Genomic DNA, 6,774 nt, shown 5'->3' with positions numbered 1-6,774 from the left:
GTATTTTGTCGTACCAGCCACTTGCTGACAAATTTCAGACATGTGGCATCATTTATATATGTTCAAGGCCAAAGACGACCTCTAACTGGTTCATGATTGAATATATAGGAAACCCAAAAATCTTCATACCCTGCGAGAACAACAGGGTTATCTGATGTAGCTGTCAAACTTCAGATGGCAGATACACTTTTAGTATAATATAGGTAATATAAATAAGATAATACTGCAAGGGAATGTGCCACATAATTTGCATGTTTGCAGTATACATAAGAAAATCTTTCACTGTAAGGTGGTCGTCCTTGCCGTATGATTCTAATAACCCAGAGTACACTCTGTAGAGTGTTTTTTGGCTATCATTATGATAATGAAATCAGTTTCTCAATGAGAACCAAGAAATATTTTCGAAATTTCAAGGTTCACTGAGAAATGTAAGGTTCTGTAGCACCGCATTTTGTGCAACGGGCATTGACTGCAGAGCCTTGCCTACAAGATGATTTCAGCACAAAATTGTAAAACATTTTCTGCTCACAAAATGCTTGCTGCAAGATGGCAATTTTCAATTAAATCACATTTTCTATAGTAACAGCAGCATACATGTTTTTTAAAAAAAAACAATAGAGGTCTTTTTTTTTTTGACACCCCTTTTTTCCAAACCCCTGAGTGCCCCTCACACCCACCCAGCACTCACTGGGGCCTGGCACCTCTCGAGACACTCACTCACGGCTGTGAAAGTGTATTTTTTAACAGTGAAAAAAAATCACAATTAAAAAAAACATAAATATCAAGATGGACAAAAATAAATTACTTTTGATCAATCAAGCCCTCTCTGCAGGGTCACCCGCAAACCTTTTGGCCTATACCCTCCACCTTTTTTGCTGGATTGATTTTTTCTGGGCTTAGGACTCTGTACACTACACCTCTGCTAACCAATCCCTTTCTTTTGGTTCTTCTGTTGTTTTGCGTAGTGTTGTGTTTCTTCTGCCTATCCTAAGCGCCGGGATGCCCCTTTGCTGGGGCAGCTGTGCGCTATAGAAGTCTGCGTAACATAACATAACATAACAATGCTAACGTGCTTGCGCTCTTTCCTTAAAATATGGTAGAATTAGCTTATACCCAATTGGTATATTTAATGTATTTGTAGGTTCATAGTGAAGTGGTACTACATGTACCAGGGCCTGGAAATTAAATGTGAATAATGCACCTGCAGCACTAATTGTGCCACCAACTTAAGTAGACCTTTAAACGAATGTATGATTAAACAACTACCAATTTAATAACGAGTGCCTAAACCACGAAGGCTAAACAATGAAAAAATCCTAACCACTATGTTCAACCACGACTTACTGAACCACAAAAGTTGAACTATTGTCATATAACCGGATTCTACAGCATCCTTTATATTAATAGGCAGTGATCTCTGTTGACTCAAAGCAAATGCTTTGAGTCAGTTCAGTTTTTTGGCCCATAATGCTCTACCTCCCGTAAGAGGGTGCAACAGAACACTTTTCATACAGCAAACTGAACTTAGAAGGCATTTTGTTCTAATGACTGAGGAAATCCCAGCGAGGTAGCGAGTATTTTGCGGAAATTAAATTAAACCAAGAGCAGGAAGCACTGCTACGAGGGCGGCGAGCTGGCCAAAGTCGGATGCTTGTGAGCTTAAACTAGCAAGTTACGTTCATAACCCATTCATTTTAATGCTTTCAATAGACCTTGGAAAATATGAGACCCTGAAACACTAACAACGTATATTTTAAACTGTATGAACATGCATCAACATGCTAAGAACGATGTAAAAACACCAGGTTCCTTGAATCCAACAGTTTCACACTCGATTAAAACATTTTAAAACAAGCATTTACAATGCAACGGTTTTGCCTTTGCCAAAGTTAGAGCTATTAGCATTGTAAATGACAAATTGTTTATTTATGTGTTGGTTTTGAAAACAGATAAATAAATGGCATTGTCATTTACAATGTCAATAGCTTAATCTAATAGTCCCTCATACAGAAGATGAAACAAAAATACTCCTGTGGCTGATCCAAGATGTGACTGACAATATTTCAAGCCAATGTCTGAAGGTTCTTGAACCAAAGAAGCCACAAGCAGAAGGAGGCTGAACCAAAGCCATAGGGAGTATGTATAGAATATATGTTCAGCATGAATGATAGAAGTGCCACTACACGTCATGCCCAATTAAAGTGTATTCTGTATGTCAGTAGAACTTAATGGCCATGTACACCCCACTTGCTTTAGAGGAATCCGGACTACCTTTTCTACTGAAGTTACCACACCCATACATCCGCCTTCCTCTTTCACCCATTGGGCTCCCACTGGCAACTACCAGCTACTGATTCAAATCAGGGGGTTTTAAGCACACACAAGAACTCTTGCGTCGACCCAGAGACCTGCACCATCACCTCTGCAGCTCGGCTTGTTCTCACAGAACCTGTGAGCCACAGTCACATACATGAAGCAGGTATCTGCTTGACAGCCAAGGGACACCTTCGGGACACCCCTGGCATGTGCTACGCTCAAGGGAAAACCACCATCGACCAGAGCCGAGCAGGCCTACCAGACACTAGTGACTACCGGGCAATGACACGAAGATGGCTGAGAAGATGTCCATCTCTACCCCATCTCCACCTAGACCCCTCATGTCATCAACTCCTAGAAGCAATCAGTTACTAGGCGTGACACTCACATGAGTCACTCATTGGGCGTGCTTCTCACGCTTGAGAGCAGTGCTAATCACTAGGGATGGCCCTCACACGAGTGCACCATTACTCTTTTCACACCTGAGCACTGCTCATCACTGGGCAGGATTTGAAACCCTCAAACCTCCCTCACTTTTGTGTGGAGAACTTTATGTTCTAGTTTACACCCCCTCACCTCTGGAATCTTCCATGTACATAAACTCACAGAAGCCACGCGCTCCTTCTTATGAGGAAAAACAAAGCGTATCACTTTCTCTCCCTCAACCATGTAAAATGTACATTATTTACGAAGAGGACTTGCACTTTTTGAGGCCCTGGAGAGCGTAGTCTCGGCTTCCCCAGTTGAGCAAGTTGTGTGATTTGGACCAAACAGATTTACGGCTCTGCACACCAGTTGTCCTGGTAAAACGGGGTGCACTTGGAAACGAGCTACAGCAGTCACATTTATGCATGCTAAAATACTGTCAACATCAGTTGTTTTATTTCGTTCTTTGGTCCATAACATGACTACACTGAGCTGGGCTCAGGTAGATTAACAACTGTCATTTACAGTGGCTCGAAGCAGGAATGCTACACTAAGTTACCATTGCCCTGGGTGCCTGCCTATGTTGCCCAAGTGTACACTCTCTTGTTCCTTACCACTTTCCTCCTCACCCTCCACCTTAGCCAGCCACATTTCACTGACTGGCCTGAGTCACGAAGGAAAAAACACGCACCAAGCACTTTCAAGCCCGGAGAAAATAAAGCCCACCTCGCCCTCTAAACAAAACATGCAAGAGAGAGCGAAGGAAGACCCCCGCAGCCCCCAGCTGCAGACAGTGCTCAAGGGAGAGCACCACGAACGGGGGCCGGTGTCCCCTGCGACCACCAGCTGGGATCCGAGGCACTGGAGGGTTTCTGCTGCAAGCATGGCTCTCCTCCTGTCACCCACCCGCAGGCAGGCTTTGGGGGCTGCTCTCGGAGGTGAGGAGTTAGCAGTCACGTCTCCTGTGAGACACACAACGTCCACTGCAGATAGACGTCGCTGGGATCCCTGGCACGTCTCCTGTGAGACACACAACTTCCACTGCAGACAGAGGCCGCTGGGATCCCTGGCACGTCTCCTGCGAGACACACAACACTCTCTTCCACTGCAGACAGAGGCCGCTGGGATCCCAGGCACGTCTCCTGTGAGACACACAACACTCTCTTCCACTGCAGACAGAGGCCGCTGAATCCCACCGCCGGGGGGGCGAGGGAATATCCCAAGGGGCCCTGTCCTCGGTTTGACTTCCCTTCATCCGCGCCGTGTTTGTGTTTCCTTCCCGTGGCCCGGCTGGCCTTCTTTCGCTCTACACTCGGAGCAGACGGTGGGGGTGGCATTCCCCACCCGAACATTGACATCAACCTCGGCAAACTCGCTCATCTCAGCCAACTCCGTGTGTGCACAGAGGGGGGTCTGCCCCGGCCGTCTCTGTGCACCCACTTCCGTTTTGGCCCCGGACCCATGCCGCGCCCCCTCCCACAAAGTGCAAGCTCAAGCCGGGCACCCCTTTTTGCTGCCACACAAGAGGCCCCCTGCCCCTGCTGCCCACTGTGATGCGACGCCGCCTGGCGAGCCTTCTCCACACCGCCAGTGGTCCCCACACCCGGCTCCGCTCCCGGCGTCCTTATTGGCTCTTTAAATCCCTAACATCCATTTTACTCCCGCAGAGGCCAGCCCTGCACCTCCCATTCACTCACACCATCTTCTATCGCAGGACCAAGCCCCGGGCTGTCACCCACGGCTGACCCCGCGCCCCTCACGTCCTCGACTCTTTTATTTAAAGGAGCGCCTCTTTTAATGCAAGGAGACGGGACACTCTCTCCCCCTCGCTTCCCTTCGAGGATGCAGAGCTCCGGATCCCTTGAAAGACAACTTCCAGCACCTTGAAGACTCGGGTCACTCTCGCCACACTGGCACCCCCCACCTCTCAGCGGGTACCCCCGGCACCCTCTTACCTTGGAGATCTGCTTCAGGGCATAGGCAGCGTGGCAGTAGCCGGGTCTCCTCTGCAGGTCCGGGTTGACAGTCGGCAACTGCACATGCACTTCCGAGCGGGAGGGGGGAAGCGGGAGGGGGGCGGGAATGGACCCGAGCCGAGCTCCAGAAACTAATCACTTTCACACGGGGAGGGGGGCGGAACGGACACACGGGGAGGGGGCGGAACGGCACAGACGACATGAGACGCGGGAGGTGGGCGGGGGGGGGCTCACGGAGAGCGGGAGGGGGGAGGGAACGGCAGCACTCACCTCGACTTCCTCCAGCGGCGGTCGGCCGCGTAATGGGAAAAACAAACAAATTTTTTAAAAAACTTAACTCCGCCCACCGCCGCGATGATGACATCGCAGAGGCGGAGAGGGAAAAAATCTCGGGAACGCCCCCGAATCTGGTCCGGGATTGACGGACAGATCCGGCTCCCAATGGCTAGCCTCCATTTATGGAGCTAGCCAATGGGAGGAGGGGGCGAGGAGGGGGCGGATACCCGACCCCACAGAGCAAAACATAAGATTTTGCTAGCGCATGCGTACTTCGTACGCATTGCCGAGGCAAAACCTAAAAATGGCTAACCACCCACATTGAATATTTGCATGGAGCACAGGTCATCATTGCATCATTTAAAAAGAAACCTACAGTGCCATCTACTGGCCTCACAATGTAAATTAAAACAAAGTCTATTATGACGAAAACATAAAATATAATAAGGAAATCTACAGATCAAAAAAATGTAATAAAATATTGAAAACAGTAAGCGAAAACAAAAAATATATATATAAATATAATGACTGATTTGGGAGGCCGTGGTTCAGGTCCAGTAGTGGTTTAAGAGGTCGTGGTTTAGCCACAGGTAGTTGTTTAGGGTTCGTTGTTAAGCCCACTCGTCGTTACAATTTCGTTATTAAGGTCGTTTCCCCCTTTAAACGTGTCTCAGACCTGACATTGCAGCCTGCGTGTGCAGCTTTAAACTGTCATTTCACCCTGGCAAAATAAACCTTTTGCCATGCCCAAACCTTCCTTTTTAATACATATACATCACTAATAGGGTAGCCCTGGACAGCCCAGAGGGCAGGGTCCAGTGCATTTGAAAAGTAGGACATGTACCTAAAAGTTTTACATGTTTTGGTAGTGAAAAACTCTTACATTAATATTTCACTACTGCACGGCCTACCTCTCCCATAGGATAACATTGGATTTACCTTATTCCATTTAATAAGCTGTCATTTCCAAATGAGAACAGGTCACTAGTTCCTGCTTGGTGTTTTTGGAATTGTAATGAAAAATCCTAACTTGTGGTGAAGCTGGAAGTTGACATTTTCCCGCCTTAGCCATTTAGATCCTGCAGCCTGTCTCTGGGGCACATGACTGGGTGTAGCTGACTGTTGAGCTATGTGTAGTCCTCCTAGACAGCCACTCACAATAGAGAGATTAGGTGCACCTGGGTGGGCCATCACTAGCAGTATGGGAAGGAAGAGCTGGGCACAGCCTAACTTACACTTAAATAGACTGTGTTCTACTGTCTTACACTTATAGTTACGCTTGAATAGACTTTGTCCTGCTCCCCCTATTGCCAGGGCAGGGATGGCAGTATGGCTGGGACTTCAAAGGGAATTTCTAGAAACCTCTCTCACCTTCCAGAAGAAGAGCACCAGGTATAAAAATTGAACCTCAGACACCAACGCTTCAGTTCACTTCTGGACCTACACATACTCTGCCAGGAATGAGGACTACTGTGTTGCTGAAAAACTGTCAGTCTTCTGCGTTGTGGTGCTAAACCAATGCTGCCCTGTTGTGCTGACCTGCTGTCTGATGCTCTCTTGCCTTGGTGAGAATGACAGGACCTGCATCTGTTGAACCCAGGAACCCAGTGTGACTCCAAGAGCTAGTTGGTTGGCCTCCTGGCTTGAGCGTCAGGGACTTGTGGGACACCCCCGCGCCGCACGGCCACCAGCTGCTGCGTGTGCCCCCTCGCTGTGCCTAGCTGCCTCGCCGACGGCCTCGCGGCCGCTCTGCTTCTCCCCGTGTGTTAGATTGTCAGTT

This window comes from Lissotriton helveticus, chromosome 5_1, assembly GCF_964261635.1.
Source record: "Lissotriton helveticus chromosome 5_1, aLisHel1.1, whole genome shotgun sequence".
Taxonomy (NCBI): domain Eukaryota; kingdom Metazoa; phylum Chordata; class Amphibia; order Caudata; family Salamandridae; genus Lissotriton; species Lissotriton helveticus.
The sequence above is the reverse complement of the archived record's forward strand: the minus strand, read 5'-3'. Positions refer to the sequence as shown.